The sequence below is a fragment of the Microplitis mediator genome, chromosome 2 (genome assembly GCF_029852145.1).
Source record: "Microplitis mediator isolate UGA2020A chromosome 2, iyMicMedi2.1, whole genome shotgun sequence".
Classification (NCBI taxonomy): domain Eukaryota; kingdom Metazoa; phylum Arthropoda; class Insecta; order Hymenoptera; family Braconidae; genus Microplitis; species Microplitis mediator.
In genome coordinates, this window is record NC_079970.1 from 3951882 (window position 1) to 3972995 (window position 21114).

At 33.0% G+C, this 21114-nt stretch overlaps 1 protein-coding gene across 3 annotated transcripts in view; it reads right to left on the reverse strand.

Moving 5' to 3' along the window:
• LOC130663777 (polypyrimidine tract-binding protein 2) overlaps positions 1-21114 on the reverse strand; it is a 142689-nt gene that overhangs the window by 100276 nt on the left and 21299 nt on the right. For 2 of the 3 annotated variants that reach the window (XM_057463225.1, XM_057463221.1), the window contains exon 1: positions 15556-16404. The exons of the other annotated variant lie outside the window; for it this stretch is intronic. The gene's annotated coding sequence lies outside the window, so the exon portion shown is untranslated. Of the gene's footprint in view, positions 1-15555; positions 16405-21114 lie in introns of those variants that run through there. 3 annotated transcript variants of the gene reach the window in all.

The window sequence follows — 21114 nt, forward strand, 5'->3', positions numbered from 1 at the left end:
AACATTTTTCCTTTTTTCCATTGTCGCCATTATTATTATTGTTATTATTATTATTACTATTCCTGTTGTTGTTTTATTCATCACCAATAATATTTAAATATAATAATCAAGTCTCTTTCAGCAGAAAGTTTCGAATTACAATAATTATGTATTGTCAAGTATCAACATTGTATTTTGAATAATTTAATTGACAAAGGGATAGAGCAATGAGATGCCGCAGTCATTGATCATATATAGATTAGATTGAATAAACCCTTTTGGATGACTGAATTGTAGTTAATTCCCTTTGAAAATAGTGTTGACATTGCTGTGTGAACTAGCGTATGTAGATACCAGCCAGAATACCATAGAGTAGACGTAGACATGCACATACTGGTATTATTGCTTCTGCTGTAACAGTAATCGTAGCTATCACTATACTAGTGCTTTTGCTTTTGTACTGCTACTGTAGTACGTACTACTACTCCAATACTAGCTCTGTATTACAGAGCTGAAAAACTAGTTGAATAATTTCCAATAGAGCAGAAGAGCAGACGATGTCGATCTAACAATTAGCCATTGTGTCAACTCGTCTCTCTTCATGTTCTCAATCTTTATGACAGTCGACAAACTTTTACGCAATCACTTTTCTCATTTTGCTATAGATTCTTACAATGTCTTTGTGTCAGTCATTCATTCTCTACAAGACTGACTGGGATGTTGACGACGCAATTCAGTAAAGGATATCTACAGCTTTAAATTTAACTGCGCTATTATTACCACGAGGATAAAATTTTATTGAAATAAATTTATCATAATTTTGTATAGAGCGGGGATCATCAGGTGCCATGTGTCAGAGAGCGCACACAAGAAACATGAGGAAAATAAAAAACTAAAAAGACGATAGCAAAGAGGGTCAAGTGTCGCCGGGCAACAACCGCGACCTGGGATAGCCGATGGAGCGGTTGGACATGCCTGGTATACTGTATAGAGAGTGACGATCGATGCAGCGGCTAAAGAAACCTGCGCTCAATTCAATTTCTCACTTGGAATTTTGATTTTTTGACACGTGGGATCAACATTTACTAAAAAATTTTCATCTCTAAGCTTCCGTACTTTTTCTCTAGTTAACTTTTATTTTTAAGGTAAAAATTTTATATTATATTTATATATGTATCAGTATGAATATAATCTATAATATTTTATTCTTATTGCCGACTACTTCGATACCAATCGGATTGTCTATGAGACCCAGAGTCTCGAGATGCATCTAAATGGATCTCACACGTACCGACCATATTCAAAGTCGATAATATTATATTCCAACTTTAACATACTTCTGATATTGCCAATGTAAATTCAACCGTATAAAATTGACTTTACATTACAGTAAATAGTAATAAAAAAAATATATTTGAAAAAAAAAATTGACAACTGTGTGTGTGTGTGGTATCTATTAATTTTTAATTTATTTGCTCATGTTCAACATGAACATGAAATAAATTAATTAAAAGCCGGTAAAATTGAACGTTTACAAACAAACTATTTTGAGAGGGCGTATATATAAATTCCTCGCGGTCCTAATGGCGATTGATAATTCAAACATTGGTAGATATTACTCGCCAATAATTTTGAGAGCTCTTAATTCAAAAGCTTCAAACCGTTGACTATCGAGAGCCCATTACTCGAATTACTTTCCGGATTTTCAAGCACCACAACTCTCTCTCCCTCTCCCTCTCCCTCTCCCTATCTCACTCGCTCTCTCTCTTTGTTGCTCTCTCAATAAGAACTTACCCATCCACTCAACTGGCTCCTCGCTTACGCTATTTTGGCTTTTCATTTCGTAATATAATTACTTAAACTTGAATGAACTCTTAATTGATCAAAAACGCATTCCCATTTCACTTTCATTACATCTCATCCAATTTAACCGTAATTACTTCAAACACTTGCCGTAAGATAAAAATCATGTACGCGAAATAAAAATTTAAGAGAAAAAAAATATATAAATAATTTGGTATTGAAGTTTTCACTGTAGAAAATCGGGGGTTAATTTGGAGTGATTACGAATTTTATTTAAGTCAGAATTCACTTCGTCACTCGGAGGTTTTAAGAAAATCACTCCGCATATGGAATAAATAGGGAGTTTGACTTTTCAGATGAGTAATTTCGGAGTAGTCTGGATTTTATTTCAATCCGCATTCACTCAGATTCCGAGTTTTAATACAAAAATAAACTCCCCTAAGTAAATGTAACTCCGAGGGAATGAAATAAATAAATAGTCATCTGCGCCATATTTACTCCAGATTTAATCCGCAAATTTTTTGCTGTGAAAAATCAGGAGTGAATTTGGAGTGGCTACAAATTTTATTTAAATTCGAATTTACTTCAAATCGTAATTTTCAAAATATCACTCTGAATGCAGAGTAAATAGGGAGTGTATTTTTCCAGCGGAGTAATTTCGGGGTAATCTGAATTTTATTTCACTCCAATTCGGAGTTTTGATAATTAAATAAACTCCCCTTCGAAGTAAATTTCACTCCGAGATTAAATAAAAAAAAAGTCATCCGCTCCGCATTCACTCTGAATTTACTCCGCAATTTTTTTTCTGTGTAAAAAATCAGGAGTGATTACAGATTTTATTTAAATTCAAATTCACTTCAAATTGTAATTTTCAAAAAGATCACTTTGAATGCAAAGTTAATAGGGAGTGTATTTTTCCAGCTGAGTAATTTCGGGGTAATCTGGATTTTATTTTACTCCAATTCGGAGTTTTAATATTTAAATAAACTCCCCTTCGGAGTAAATTTCACTCCGAGATTGAATAAAAAAAGTCATTCACTCTGAATTTACTCCGCAAATTTTTCTAATATTCTGATGATAAATATCAGTGATAATACTACTTGTATGTAATATATTTATGACTATTCAAACACTAGACAATTGTAGTCGGCGATTTGTAAGCTCACCAAGTTGAGAGTAAAGCAATATTGCACTCTATTAGAGCGGGTGAAATCAAGTAGTACTGAGTGGTAGTCGAGTCCTTGAATAAGGATCAAGGTGTAAAACGTAAAATCATACAAACGTGTGTTTATACGTGGGTCTAAAAGCAATTATTAAAGTTTTGAGATTTAAACTCAACAGTAAAATCACAGCCAAGTATTATTAACAAACTCTCGCAATAAGTAAATTACTGATACTGCTAATTAAAATTAATTAATTTCGTCTTAATTTAAATTTCAAAAATACGTAAATATTTTTTTTCCTTTTTAATTTTTATTGAATAGCGTACTTACACTAATGAAAAATAAAATCTAAAGCACAATAATAATAATTAACATATAATACAGAAGGCAATCACTTAACGGGAAAAGTTTTTTCTACTGAAGATCAAAATAATAATTGCATGCAGATGCGTCGGAAGAAAATAACACAGTAGATAAAGAGTGAGTAAGAATAATAATAGTGATAATAATAATAAGGGAAGGAATAAAGTTTGCGAGATGGCATAACTGCCAGAAGAGTCTCTCTGTTCTGATGTGCGCTCGCGGAAAAAGCCTTTAAAAGGACTCGAGAATATAAGGAGAAGGTGCTCTCAGGTAAAATGTAAACTGCCGGTCGTTTTTCAACTTGATGTCGCCATAATGAATGCTAAGCCATAAGACATTGTGCGGTTTTTTCCGGGATTACTTTACCCCGAACACAAACATTAAATGGCGTTGCACCTCCTGTGCGCCACAGCACCGCGGTGATGCTTTAACGCCACAAAATTTAACCCAAATAGTTAAAAGCTTCGTCTATAATATATATTATTATAGATATATATGTACACAGCGACTTTTTTATTACTCAATAAACCGGTGTTATCGTAAATTATTAGATAAGCCTACTTTTCATTTGGCCTCTAACAGTTTTTCAATAAATAACTTTGAGAAAAAAAAATATCAAAGTTATTATTGAAAAATAACAAATAATAATAATAATAAAATTTAAAAAAGCAATATTTATAAAATGGGTAATAATGTAGAATGAGTTTAAACTTTTTTATTCGTTGAATATTAAATCGAATAGAAAAAAAATCAGTTATTGGATTTATACTGAGCAGAATGAAAGAGAGAGTGAGTGAGTGAATGTGTGACTGGTGGGTTGTTGGTATGGAAGTACTGATGCCAGCAGTGCTGTTGTGCTTTTGGTCCACACATACACTCACCCTCACACCCACACAGAGGGTGTTTATGTTGGTAAGGTGTAAGTATTAAAGTAAAACGAGGGTAAAAAGAAAAAGGGATGTTATCATCATACCCCGGGTGTTCCTTTAGCCGTCTTGCTGTGTTATATTAGAATCCCCGTAGTGATGTTTTATGTTGTGCGACTTTGGTGATAAAGAAACGACCGTTATAATTAAAATTTCGTCTCTCGATATTGTCGACCTAAAAACCTCCCCTTTACACAATACTAATTAACCGTATAAATATTATTAAACTAAAGTAATAAATTCAATTTTCAGTATTTAATAAAACTGTTATTTTTAGATTCAACAAAATGGATTTTTTTTCCGCATAATTAAATTATATAGATGATTTAAAAGATGAAAGTTATGTGAAACACTACTAAATATTGAGTTCAATCAATTGAAAATTTTCCAATTGATAAAATAAAATTCAGTTGAATAAAACCTACAGTAGAACGTGTCTACATTTATATATATTTTGTTTTATTTCGTATATGTATCAATATAAATATGAAAAATACTGGTATTCTACAACAGCAGAGTGGCATATTTAAATAGTACTTTTAAATTTTATTTATCTGACGGAAATCATAACCATAACTCGGTTTCCATGGGAATTGTTTGGCAACAGGTGGGGAAAATATCCACGCACCGGGCGTGCTGCCACATCAGCAGCAGTAGCAGCATCAGTAGCAGTAGCAGTAGCAGTAGCAGCAGCAGTAGTAGCAGTAGCAGAACCAGTAGAAGTATAACTACTACCACCAACATCACCAGAGCATCATAGTGAACATCAACGTGGCATACACACAGAGATGTAGTACGACTATGCGTCCCAGCACAATTTTCGTTTAGCGTCTCTCGTTCCCCGTTCGCCCATCCACCGAATTTACTCTCATTAATTTAGCACAAATGCCGCGGTAAAGACGAGCAATCGACCGTACCAACAGCATAAAATAATTAATTTTGACTATAATCACTTTAATTTACATACTAAACTCTTTTTACTTCAGATGTTTGGTTAATTTAAAGTGACTATTTTTATTATTATAATAAATTAAATCTGAATTTTAATTAATAAAACTTTTACTCCAATTTCCCGAGTTTTAAATTAAATCAACAAAATTAAATAAATTATTTCTTCGAGGCAACTTTAGATTTTTTTTAAAATAAATAATTCATTTTTTAAAATTATTCGAGCTTGAGTCGGAGGACTATTGAATTTGTGGAATACTGGAGTCGAAAACTAGCCATGTAGTTGTAGAAATGGTTAGATGTGCACCAGACACTAAATTCCCAAGGGTGAGATCAGTTATTTAGGATTTCGAGACTTACCTCGACACCTTCGACACCGCCAGGGTACCGTCGATAAATTTACGTCAACAAGACGCGGTAGCAAAACAACAACAAGAACAAGAACTAAATACTCAACAGTCTATCAGGATATTACTGAGTATATAGAATATATATATATATATATGAATTTATTTATTAAATAAGAAAGAAAATAAATAATGTAGATAATAAATGAGGAAATAAATTTAAAGTGATTTTAAACTTTTTTATGTTCATTGATATTTAAATTATTAAATATATACCGGGTAATATTTATATTTACGTACCTATACAAAGACATTTTAGATTTACAAACATGATTGTGAAATAAAGTTTATTAGAATTGTAAATTTGTTCGGGAATAAATAAAATAAAAATAGTAACCCGTAGATTCTATTGAAATGTAAAGCAACCGACGAATCGCGTCAACTGGCAGGTGTGTAACTTTGTCAACACTTGGAAAAAATAAAACAACTTTTATTAAAATAGTGTGTTAGTAGCATCAGCTGTCAGACGATTAAATAACTGAGGAAATTCTCAGTTCACTGTTCATTTTTTATTTATTAACATATCTCTTTAATTGGATTTTTTATAATCATCTATTTTTTTTTTCTAAGACAATAATTTAATTTTTGAAGAAATTCATACATAAAAATAATTTTTTAAATTAAAATTTTACGTTCTAATTATAAAAAAGATTTTGTAATCAACTAAAAATTTGGAGTACGGATTTTTTTTAAAATCCAATTTTTTTAATTTATCCGAGAAAAATAGAATTCTAATGTCGGTTAATTTGTGATGAATATTTAAATTAAAATATTCATTTATTTATTTAAATATTAAATTGTGGGAACTGAGAACCACTGAATAGTATAAAGATATTTTTTGAACGTGACTGTACCACGGCGGCCACATACCGAGCCACGATTTGAATTACAATCGGTGCATCCTGGCGTCTCGTCCGGTGAGTTCGCGTCTCGTTAACCATATTCTCAGGTAACTTTGCGTTACCCACCTTTGGTATCCAACGGATGAAAAATTACAATGTAACTAATAAAAAAAAAAAGCCCCACACACACACACACGCCCGTCAATAAACTCAACCATATTTAAAAAAAAAAATACTGTTAAAAAAATTTATTAAATTCAACGCACGTTGAAATAATAAAATCGCACCAATAATCCCGATGACTGCAACGCGATATTGCATAACACCCTACAAATGTTGAATAAAATTTTCATACGGTATCATGAATTAGATAAACGGATAGATTACTGATGGGTCAATTGAATCACTTACGGAACAATAAAATCACGTATCTAAAATTTACTCTCACAATTCATTTGTCCGAACAAAATTTAAAAAAATATTTAAATGAACTCGTTGATGTAAAGAGAAGTGACTAATTAAGTATTTAAATATAAATTTAAATAAAATTAATAAACAGTAGACATTATTTACAGGAAATTGGCAAAAGAGATATGTAGTAATGCGGTAACGGAGCGTGAATTTCTTGGCACGACAGCTTGGAGCCTTGACCTTCGTGCCTTATTCCCAGTACCTCTCTATACTCATATCCACAGCACACACAACTTATACTTGTTATTGTATACTATACTCGTCTCTTTCACTTACTCGTACTTTTCTCCTCGTGTATGTCTACCATTCACAGCCCAAGTGTCTACCATAACTTACAATCCATTATAAACATTACACATTATTACACATACATATCTACATATATGTATAAATTAGTATGTATACTGAATAAGTCTCGACAAATCACGAAATGAATATTTCCCACGTTAACCGGTTCGCTTATACATATATAATGTACAATCTTTACGATAATTTATCAACTAATAATTATTAAATAAAATGAATTATTTATTTTATTTTAATTTCTGTTTTATGTAATGATAATAATAGAAAAATTATTGTTATTATCACTATCATAATTATTATTTTAACTTGAGTGGAAGTAATGTCTCACGCTTATGTTCATGAGAAGATGAATACAACCACCATTACCACTTGTTGAAGACCGTCACAGCAGCGTACTCAGCCATGTGTGGCTTCAACCATAATGTGTGTACGTGTGTGTTGTATTTTTGTGTGTGTGTATACACGGTTCGTTCGACATCCGCGTGTGTACAGCCACTCACAAAAATTACATCTCTTTTGGCACATACATATATATATTTAGATATAAATATGTATTGATGTGTAAATGTATATGTATATATATATTCAACTAAAGTAATCACAAACATACAATTTGGGGAAACTTTCTACTCACGATAAATTAAACCCGAGCGAAATTGATCCATCCGAAAAAGTTTCCGGGTGTGAAAGTAAAAGTATACAAGTGGTATAAATAAATAAAGGAACAGGGGAAAGAAGAAGAAGAAAATAATAAAAAAGAAAAAGTTAATTCGAGGATTAACGTACGTAATACTATTACGGGTATTAAAGAGTATGTTATAGAGAGAGAGAATGTTATTTGTCTTTCTCTTGTTGAGTAGTCGCGTATTGGAGTACGTTGCTGAAAATTAGCCGATACGGCGACTGAAGAGACGACACTGAAGCATCATCGGCAGTGCGTACCACACGACTAATTCCGTGGAAAACGTGAGTAAACTTGAAATCAGCGGGTAGCGTGGGTCCAATTGACCCCGACAACACCTAATTGTCAATTGACGAGCGACGTTGCCACGTTAAACATAACGTATATATATAAACATCTGTTGTATTTGTATATACACACACACATGTACAGAAAGTTTAGTCTTTCGTAATAGTCACTGTAATTAAATCCCATGTACGTGAGAAAAAAATATATACTCGCATAACGCCAACAATTAAAATACGATTATAAGTCTGTTCATTAAGATATTATCGATGAATGAATTTTTTTATAAAAACTGAAGATAAAATGAATGATAAATAATTCATTAAAAATACAAATGTAGATTTATGAGATATATTTATAGATTTTGATGAAAAAGTTGTTAATATATATTATATATAGCTGCTTTAATAAGACATAAAAAAATGTATACATTTAAAAAAAAAAAGAAATTGCAAGATAATCCTTAACGTCAATCTGTATATAGGAAAACATCTTCTCCGATCTTGAAATCCGACTGTAAATGTAACCCTTGGGAGTAATTTGCCTTTACTCGGACTCATCGAATTCCTAGGGGATGAAATACCGGCCTTTAGATAAAGAATTCGTTGAAGCGCGAATCGCATAGTATATCCGACACATACCCACAGGAGCCATTTCCCGGTGATCCAGGATCGAGTGATCGACGTTTCTACTCTCTCTTTCTTTCCTATTTTCTGTACTACTATTCTGGCACTCGTTATAACAACAACAGCAACAGCAACAACTAACACACAAGTTAACTGCGGGTGAATGTGAGATATGTGGGTGATGTGAGTAGTCTGGTACTTGTGTGTTACTTCAAGGACGTGGAAGAGCTGGATAAAGGATGAGGAATAAAGAATAACAAACGTAAAAAAGGGAAACCGAGAGTGAGATAAAAGAAAATCTAGCGGGTCATGTAAGCCAGAGGGTACGCCCAATTGGAGCTTTGCCAGAAGGGAGTCGGATTGTCGAGTAATTATACGGTACTCCATTCTTACTGTAAATTTAACCCGTGCCAGGAAAATCCTCGATGAAAAGAGTCAATATTGTATGAAATACATTCACTAGTGTACTATATTCCCGACATTTATGGAACACTATTGTACTATTCAACTCAAGAGGAAGAAATGTTAAGTAATTTTAATGGTATACGTTTACAAGTGCTCCCTGTATTGCGTAATATACATATATATATATATTTGTAAATGTAAGTGAATTTTTAACAAGATAAGTTTTGCGCCTTCTTTTAAAAAAATATTTTTTATTAATGACTCAATAATAATAATAATTATTATTATAATTGTATTGCTGTAGCTATTAAAGTTTGATTTATTATAAGTTTTATAAATTTATTATTTTTAACGATTGAATTTTTACCAACAAATATTTATATTTTTAGTCTCGCATATAAATTTAAAAATAACAATAACTTTTTACGCAGAATATGATAAAAGATTTTTAGAAAAATAACGTCAGCATTTATTTTACGTAATATAAAAGTGAGAAAAAATACATACACTTGTATTTTATTGTTCTCAAATAACACTTGCATTAAACTAAACGAACAGTAAATTAGAAACCTTCAACACTTACAAATATATATATATATATATATATATATATATATATATATATATATGTTAATGTATACTGTATAGTCATTTTCTTATTGACAAAAGTAACAATAGCAACAGCGATAAGCCTATCAGTTCGCAGTTTAAATTGCAGCCCAAGTTACGTCTGCTTTGTGCAATGGATTCAACGTCGATAAGCGATAACAAATATAACACACGTCATACCCATGTACCATCTCAACTCAGCATATATACGTAAATATATGTGTATAAACAATACGAGTCACAAAGGCACCTAATATTTATTACTGCATTTAACATGTAGTAAATTTAACGAAGAATAAAATGAGAACCGCTGAACTAAACTGGAAAATGTACGCGTCAACGTCTCATTCGTATGATTAACGTCTTCTTAAATTAACCATGACCAAAGTCTTCAATTAATATAAACACTTCTATAAAACGTTTTCAACGCACTTGACAAAAAATTTTATTTCAAAGTCTTTATTTTGAATATTGTCATAAAAAAATAATTTTCAAATTCGTAAACGCGTTTTTATTCAAATTAAAGGCCAAAATTTTATTTTTCGAGTTCAAAGTTTAAGCAAATTTATTTTTGATCGATAAATAAATAAAACAATAATATTTATTCAAGAAATTTTTGTCATGTGATTAAACAAATATGTGTTGAATTCCGCGGGATGTTCAAATAATTACCCAAAATTTAAAGCTCAAATAAATTTACAAAATTCCACTGGTAGTATTTGAAGATTACGTAATAATAAATAAGTAGTCATGTATTATATGCATAAGTAATGAAAATTTTTATGGATATAAAAATGTAAAAGTTAAAAATGAGCGAGATACATTTTGAAAATGGTCCACACGTTTTACAAACATTTTTCAACTGGACGTTTTGTCACGTCAATAACGAGCCATATTCGCAAAGCTCGTGTGCAAAAGCATCTGGACCCTTTTTCTGTCCTCTGTATTTCTCTTGCGACTCTCTTTCATATTTATACACACATATGTAGATACATATACATATTCATATATACAGATACATATACATATACATCAAAATATATATATATATATATATATATATATATATATATATATATATATGTATACAAACGAGTGGCGTTGCTGTTACAGCTGCTACCTACCAAGTCGCCCCGCGAAACTTTCTTTCTTTGTTCTCTATTTGACGCATGCGCACATAAAAGAATTACTTATTCTTCTCAAACCATTCCTTTATTCTCTATATAATAATTTGTGAGTAAAAAAATATGAATAAAAAAAAAAAAATTCAAAAAAAAAAGCTTTTATCGAATATTTAAAAGCACATTCGCGTCCTACTTTCGTCAACTTTTAAAAAGTAACATTATACTGTGTTTAAAATTTTTAAAAATATACCGTTCGTTGAAATGATTTTAAAAATGCTGTGTTTTAGATTTTTGTTTTTTGTTTTCATTTCTTAAGCTCCGACACGAGACTTATATATCATACGTTAAAGTTAATAGACTCCAAAAAAATAAAATAAAAAAAAAATCCACCACGAATATAAAATGCAATATAAATATTTGTCACGTATATTTAAGCAAAACAAAATAAAGTATAATTTTAAAATAAAAAAGTGGAAATAAAAACAAAATAACTCAAACATGCAATCAATTTTTAATAAAGCACTGGAACATGAAAATCCAATAAAATTTTTGTGGTGACCCAAGTGAACCGAACCATGACCCGAATAGTTTGGAGGCATGTAAATATACCTTCGATTTGATTGCGACCGCGCGACGACGCGGCGTTGCCAGAAATAAACATCAGAATTGTGTGAGTGGTGAGAAAAAAATTATTTAATCACCAGAGTACAATATAATAACAATAAAAAAAAAAAAAAATGATTATCAAGAGAAATTAATAGTAAAAAAAGTTCTCCACATCCAAATAAATATAAAATAATACTTTTTCTTCCACACAAAATGACTATTGATCGTGTACCTTTTCCTCGTTACGTGACTATAATTGCTCGAGGAATTCATGTATTGTCCCTGACGCAATCCTCTATACATATAACACTGAATTGGTCATCAAAAACAAGTAAATAGCGTGCACAAACATAACTTGTGTGCTCTAATACATCATTTTTATTTTATTCCAGTCCACAAAAGATAAAAAGTAACAAAAGAAAGTAATCAACGGTTAATTGAAATTTTTTTATATTTTTTCCCTCATACACGGTGACCCTTAGCTAAATTTTAACCGTAAAAAAACCCAAATAACATCAAATTAAAAAAAGTAATTACAAAAAAAACGACATCGCAACGAGGAAATTTCATTCGGTCGTATTGTTCATACATATATATCAATCTAGAAAATCGTTTATTATTCTTTCTCCATTTCCTGCAGCGTTGCTTGCATCGTAAACCCGCAAACGCGATATATATTTATATATTTGTATACAATATACGTAAACAACAGCAGTTTGAATTTAATAGAATTAAATAGTGATGCAAAACGGAGCTTGCAGAGTCAATGAAAAGATTAAATCACCGCACATGTAAGATTTAACAGTCGCGAACATACCATAACTCATAGTTTGTGTAAATATCGATTGTGCTTGACGCGAAAGACATTAAATTGTCGAGTAAAAACAAAATGGATAGTCGTTAAAGTTTAAATAAAATAAAATAAAATACGTTTAACGTCCGGTGGACTGGGCACATCAGACAGATGGTGTCGAAAGTCCAGAGGAAAGTAAAAACGCACCTGCTTCAACGTCTTCTTGAATTTATTAATATAATACCAAGACGCATTTAGAGCCACGTTAATGTTTAATATAACATGAGCTAGACACCGTCAAGTCTAAGGACAATTTTATTAAATTCATTTAAAATTAATGCCGGGGGATATGAAAAATTAATTTTAAAACCACTAGTCCAGGTAAAGTATTTACCTGACACTACTGCGAATGGTGAATCAATAAGACAACCGGAGAGTTAACATAAATTTTTAAACAGCATAAAAATTCATCAGTAACCCGAACCGAGTGTACCCGATCCGGTCCCTCACCATCTCTTGGGTTTTAATAGAATCGGAGTGTGAGGAACAGCCGAAATGGTAAGAAAACAAGTCGATCCGGATGCTACCAAGGCCATTGAAATAATAATTACGAAATAAATTATTTAATTTTATTCCTACTAAATATTTAGTGTACATAATACACTTATAAATTTAAATAATAAATAACGCATGTGAGGTTTTTTCTCTTCAGCTGAGCAATAAGAAATAATTGATTGATTTTAGAGATGAGCTGAGGTGAAATAACCAGAAATTATATTATACAATTAAATGTATAATAAAATTAAACCGAAAGATTTTAAAAAACGACAAGACTGATGGAGAAATTTATTACCAAGGCCCTGATGGCTGTAAACGAGTGGCGAAGGTCGGTTAACCTTGAGAATGCGCAACTAGTGCCTCTCCACGTGGTCGTTTCGAACTTTCCTCGCGGCAATCATCAGTCGTATAGTAGTGGGGTAGAGGGACAAAGTCGCCGTGTTGTGTGCCAAGTAGTTTAATAAAAAAAATATAAATAAGTATGAAATAAAATATAAAAGAGTAAGACGACGTAGGGAGGTGGTTCTGAAACTTGACTACCCATCTTTTAAAAGGAATTCTTTGTAGGGGAACCAGGTACCATACTCCTACTCCTTTTATATTATTCCCCTCCATATTCTTTCGTTTTATACAACACGAGTATTGTATACATGCGAATCTCTGTCGACTCGTCCTAAAAACATCGAGTCACGACCGTGAATTAATTGTCGAAATTTTATCACTCTCCATTATACAAAAAAACAAATCTAAATATAAATAAAATATATTCACGTATATTTTCATTGTGAAATTAAAAGTGTGCCATTGCGACAGATACTAAAAGTTAAATAATTATAAATCTACTCAGCATTTAAATGTAAATAAAATTACCAAGAAATTTTAACAGATGCAAGACGTGATTTCGAGTACTTAAATCTTTCAAAAGAACTTCATGTTCACCTGTCTGCTAAATTACTTAAGGTATAATAATATAATGAGGCTTCATGCGGGCAAACCTACTGCAGATAAGACCCAAGGGACTGACGGACTATTGTATTGCAATGAATTCTATTGTACATATATACAGTAGGTATATATGTATATACTTTAGCTGGATAAAAGAACAAAGCCGTCTTGAGTCCACACAATGCCAAGGGTTCCAAAACCGGTTGGACAACTCAGCAAAGTAGACAGAGGTTTGCAATGGTCTAGAAAAATATTTCTTCATTTCCAATACGAATTTATTGCCGCAACCTTGACAATTTTGTTTCGGGCATTTCAGTATTAAATTTTATAACTCCGAAATTTCCTTGCCAGCATTACCAGCATTTTTTTCCTCTATCATTCTAACAAATGTCTAAAAGTTCTGTCTGGCGACACAGACACACAGGTTTAGTTCCAGATCAAAGATGATTTTTCATCAACTTGTCATCGACGACAGCCGAGCTACTGATCTCAGTCAACACTTTGTCTAGACAAAATAAAATCATCAGTAGTTTCTGTCGAATATATATATGAAAACCAATAAAAATTAAGCGCTGGGTTAGATAGTGGAAAACAAACGGGTACAGCTTTGCCTCGACTGAGCAAATTTACGCGATGGCACTCCTACATCCGCCTCCCTACATATATATAATCCTACAAATATTTATATCTGTATTCATATAAAAAACATAGAGCAGATCAATGACACTAAAAGCTCGAGACATCAAACCAACAAATATTATTATATATTATATTTTTTCCCCTTCCTGTCCTTAATATACATTAGCGCAAATATCAACATACATTTATATACCGACATAATCGTTTACTTCTCAGAAATAAAACTTGAATTCAACAGTTAAACATACCATGACGTAATGTATAAACAAATATTTGTAATAGGATTCAATCTAATCTCTCTTGATATATATTTCTACCACATATCATTGTCATGTTTATGTTTTATACATATCAATATATATGACAAGTTTATAGAACTTTTTTAAATGTACAGGACATTCAACTTGATGATGCCAATTATATTAAATATGTAAATTAAATTAATTTAAATGATCCTCAAGTTTAAAATTTTCGGATTTTTTTTCAGCAAATAAACTACAAAAAAAAAAAAAAAAAAAAATGCACATGTAGAAAATTTTAAAATCTACAGGTGCAATTTTTTAAAATATTTTTTTTTATAATTTATCGTTTTTTAAAAATTCAAAAATTATCAGGCCTCGGCAAACTTCAGAATCATTTAATTTAAATATTTTTAAATAATTATATATATATATAATATATAATAAACGTGCTCATGGATGAAAACTAGCGTTCACTATATATTACATTGATCACGTACATTTCCAGTATATATTTATATATACATATATGAGTAATATATAAATGTATGGTTGCGCGTGCGAAATAAAAATAAAAATAAAATGATAAAAAAAGCGCGTCGAAAAATTTGTTGGTTAACGTCGACGGACATGCGCTTTAAAAACGACGCCGGTTGTTACGCTACAGTACACAAAACATACCCGGTTTTATAAAACTAAACACGCGGATTACTCCATAATTAAATGTCACGATAATTATTTATAAATAAATAATTCAATAAATAAATAAATAAATTAATTAAATAATGAATAAATTAATGAACTGGATATAAAATAGTTTAAAAATAGATACATACCAATGGCAGCGCAGAAAAATCCAAGTGTCCACTTAACACAACAAAACACTCACCACAATAAATTTAAAAATAAATACAATAGATTTAAATTCGCGGTTGTTTTTAAAATACCCAGAGTACTAGTTTTTTTTTAAAAATGGAAGGTGTCTGGTACGTGCGATTTCCAACGTCGCAACAGCCCGACTGGTGACTGAATTGATGAAATAAAGACGAGTTGAGACAGCCACTGTACTGAATAAACTACACTAGTGTATAATGGTTTTATCAACCGACGTAATAAAGACGATAGTGTATAGAATGCTGTCAATTGTATAAAAACTGTTATTATTTTTTTTAAATATTCAAACCGCGTTGTCTAGTCCGAGTGCGATAAATCCTAACCAAGATATAGGATTTTTGAATAACACGAGGTTCCGAACACACGATTATTGTTTACTATCGATAGTAATAATCGCAGATGATTGGTAAATATAAAAAAATATATAAACTTAAAAAAAGGAGTCTGCGTGGTTAAAAAAATACGCGTAATAGATCCGGCAAAGTTGTAGGCACGCCACGAGTGTAGAACGACGCTAAAACTTGGCCACGAGTCTCGGCAATGAATGTGCTGGAGGGGAAAGAAGTCGGCGGTGGTGGGGATGGACCGAGCGGCGGTGAGGGGAACTAAGTTACGCGCCAGCTAGAGTGTAGAGTGTAGACTGTGTATAGTATGGAAGAGTGTGGAGTCGAGTGATTGCCGGTGTGGGAGCGAGACCACTGGATTCATATATAGTCTAGTACACGTGGAGCAAACAAAGACAGAGAAGAATTGAGCATTTGCCGCGCACAAGAGTACAAGTATAGTGTAGAAGTAGAAGAATGGAGGATTGAAGAGAGGGGGGGAGGGAGAATGCTGGCTGCTGGTTTGGTCTTCAACTGATGAAGGTGGTCGGAGTCGGAGATACCGCGACTGAGGTGGGGAGGCAAGCAGGCCAGCTGGAAACCAACGCGACCACTTCGGGTTTACTCGTAAAAATTCGTCATCACTCGACTCTAAGCTGAACCAAGTTACTAAACCAAAGCCAAGACAAGTAAAGTTGGAGACTTTTCTTTATATTTACTTATATCAATGTGTGGCTCATATATTATTATACATATATATGTATATTCTTTTTTCAATTTACTACTCAGTTTTACTGTATTGCGTAGTATAGCATATGATATTATATGTAGTATGTAGTAAAAAAAAATATATATATATATGGTAGTATAGTATATGTAGTATACAATGGTGTAGTGAATGCTCTCTCTGTCTTTGGCATGAGATCATGTGGGTTTCTTTGTTGTGTGTCGTGCACGCACGTGCTCAAACACACATTGACATTTCAGTGCACACGTGAGTGTGCGCTTGCACTCGCGGCGGGCACGAGAATGCGAGACGCGGGAAAAAATAAATAAAAACGATGAGGGTCGCGGAAGGCTCTAAGTGGGGGGGGGGAGAAGAAAGGGAGATGTAATAAAAAATAAAAATCGTTGAGCCAAGTAGTATAAAGACACACAACGACGACAAGACCTTGCTTACTACGACGCTCGGAACCCTCGGGCGTCGCGCTTGGGGCCTTTGTCGTCGCCGCTGACTTCCCTTCCCTCCGTTTACCAGAGAACATAACAGAAGAAAAGAAATCCATGGGCGTCGAGTCTTTCTTTCTTCACTCATTCACCCTCACTGTGCCATTGCAATGCATGCACTGTACGTACATAAGAGTAATAGATTTTCCGTGGTATGACTTTAATTTAAAAATTTTTTTTTTATTTGTAAGTAATGTACGGAGTGTAATTTTCATAGAGTGAAAAATAATTAGATTCTGTCGAAACGTCGCTGTTAATTTCTATACACTTTACATGTATATATTTTAACGTGATGTAAGCCGCAGGAAATAGTAGTCGACGCTTATGAGCCAGTCGGCGATGCATCTGCAAGTACGTATAGTGATATAGTAGTAGTATAGTAGAGAAGAGGAGAGCCTCCAATGATTGAAGCACGTAAACTTGGGGCACACGGTCGAAGAGAACAAAGTGACGGTGGGTTCTCATCCACGATGTTGTTATAAATACAATATATATATATGTACATGTATACTCACTTTTATATATACACAACGCAAACGTGTAGATATGTATAGAGTACATGACGTGAGTGGTGAGACACAAAGGGAATAAAATTCTCACTATAAATTCTTACTTGTCAATTTTTATAACCGTACTTTGCTTTCAACTCGTAAATTTGGCACACAATCATCATGGCTATACTTGAAAATAAAAAAAAATTTTATTGTAAATGTTGTGTTTAAATAATATCATGATACGTAATAATAATAAATAATTACATAAAATTAAATTGTATAACGCGTAATTACTCTACTGTAAGATAATATACCGACTAAATTTCAACTGTCTGAAACTAAAGTTTGTCTAACGATCTCAACACACCATAACATAAGTTATTGAATTGGAAGCTTGCGTGTCTCTTGCCAACTTCGTACGGATATTCACAAGCTTTTCCGATCTAATACTCTACTTCTTGTTCACGAATACCCTCACATGTGTATGTATATAAATATAGTTGTTTTCTGCGCTAGTGATATTATCGGCAGGTGTCTACTGATACCTCGAGAGACTCACAAGTCGCAAAAACCTACAGAATCGATTCAACGACGAGAGCTTATCACGTCGAATGTCGCGGGCGTAGGTGACGGTGCTCTGGAATGGAAGGTAAACACGAAGAGTTTACGACTGCGAAAAAAACTAAAAAAAAAACGATTTGCTATTCCCCTGCTACCTAAACTCACATGACCTTATTCCAACTTGTGGTGAGTTACTTATCCAAATACCTATTCTACATATGTGTGTAAAAATACGTTTCAAATGTATTACGAAGGGATAAACTTTCGATTACAATACATCACTCCTTACATCTTTTATGTACCCACTAATTTACTTAACAAATTTTTTTCCTCGCTTTCAGAACAGAGTGCAACATAATTTACACTCACCACAACATAATACTGAAGACATTTAAAAACAAGCGCATGAACAATCAGAGACTATAAAAAGAATAAGGCAGACGCGTATATAGATCGCATTCTCTTGGTTTTATAACTCTATGTAGTTATTAAGTATATGTACATATATGCATATATACATAATATACGGAAGCAATTGCGTTGCGTGTTACTACTGCTGTGACTCATTTAAAATCGACCGTCCGTCGTCCTACTTTACGACACTGCATTTATATTAGCTTAAAAACGAGGAAAAGCTATTTCACACCAGGTGTATAACCTAATCAACCAAATCATCAAGGTGTGAGCAACACGGATTTGCATAACAAATTTTTATTTTCTCAGAGCTCGTTTCTCCGTCCAATGATCGAATTTCGATAACAAAAAAAAATAAAATAAAATTTCCATAAAAAATAAAATTTTTTTAGATAAAAATAACTCATGTGTGTGATAATGATATAATAAAAATACGCGTAAGAATACGAATGAGTTTATCAACTACTTATTACAGGTTATATTTGCGTGGCATTGATGATATTCATGGGGGTTATTGTCGGTGGTTTTATCTTGACTCGCTTGAACGAGCCAATATTACGTCGCGTGAAACGTTACACACACACACTCATTCTCCGCGTCAAGATATATACATATATATATATATATAAATACATACTTACACATGACAGCCACGTAAAAGCATCTCATCATGTGTGTACCGTATAAGAGGGCGAATGACAGTACAGTACACAGAGGCCTTACACATACCATCAACATATATATCGATATATGTGTGTGTGTGTGTATATAAATGACACACATGATAATACAGGCGTATATATCTATACAGCTGTGGTGGCATGGGCTCCCTCGGTTGATCGGATTTTGCATAGGAAAATTTGCATTGCACACCGCGAATACGCGAGTGCGGGTCAACGGTCGACATCATGCGAGAGAGCAGACGTTACCCTTAACGCACCCCTGCATGCGTACCAGAGCTTTGAAATTATGCGGGCCCAGTATTTTCCACTATACCCTCTGTCCAACTCTGTCCACCACCACCACCACCACCACCATCACCAGCACCTCATTCTCATCCACCAGACTCTACTTCTATTCGCGTGTCCTCTCCAACTCACTGTACGTTCTATTTACCAAAGCATCGGTAATATATTTAGGTGATCATGCGAACAGTGAATAGGACTCTTGAGGCAGAACGACGTGGTCATTGCGTCACCATCATTCACTAGTCAATATATCTATATAAATGTTAAATATATATGGACGTGTGTGTGTATGTGTAGGAGGAAAAGCTTTCAGATCCTCGATGATTTACCTTGGCTGATGTAAATTTGTGCAATTCATTCAATACGATCATCGAACATGTGCATGCATATTATGGGGCTTATATACAAAGGATTATGTATGATGTTGAACAAAATGGCTTTATCGTTAAAATGCTAGTAAAATCAAAACATAATATTACAACTACTGCATATATGACGATGATATTACCGTCGTCGCGTTGTACCCTTTTATATATTTACGCCCTTGGGTTGTTCATCAGAGCTTGCAATATTTTACCGCGTATTTTAACCGGCAACTCATGCATAGCTATAAAACACGCTTGATGTATCAAAAATAATAACCAGCAAGACAGCTGCGGGTGCAATTATACTGGAATCGATGGACTGAGATTAATTATTGCTCTTCTTTTTTAAAGTTATCTCAATAAACCTTTTTTATTCATACATGATGATTGTTTACTTTTCTTCAATGTGTTTACATTTATTGCGGGCAAACAATCCATTCAAACTTTTTATAATTTCTCTGTTATTTTATATTATTTATACTTTTTTTCATTATTATAACCAGATATTGAATGGACTTGGGATATTCTTGGGCCGCGTGCACGAGCAAGAAAACTGAGTACACCTCATCCATTTTAATTTCTCAGCAGCGCTTGCAGCAGCTACACACTGGCAACATCAGCATCAGAACCAGCGTCTACCCGGTCGAGTATGTACGTAGTGAACCCGGCAGAGGCATTGCAACTACTACCCCTCGGGTCTTTCAACGATGAACGTACGGTTAACGCTCGCGGATGCATGGAATTTTTCATTAAATCGCAGCAGTAGGCAACGCGCCACTACTGTGTTACGGACGCGTTTTACCATATCTCTCTTTCTTTTACTCTCTGGGGTTTTTTTTTTTTTTTTTTTTTTTAACTCGTACCAACAATGCATCAGAGTGTATTTATAAGAGGTGATCTGTCTTCTTAAATCTTTTCACCACCGTAAAAGATATTCAAATCACCTTCGCCATTCTGCACTTGCAATTTTATCTCTCATCAAACCTTCAAGAAAAAGCTCTTTGTAAAAATTAAAACACCATTTATTTCAACCGCTAATTCTATTGTATTTTTAATTAACAAGTCAAGCTAATTATTATTAATGAAACTGTTTTTATTTTTTAGCCGGAGTTTTGACAAAACCCTCCATTTATATAAATATGGCCTATA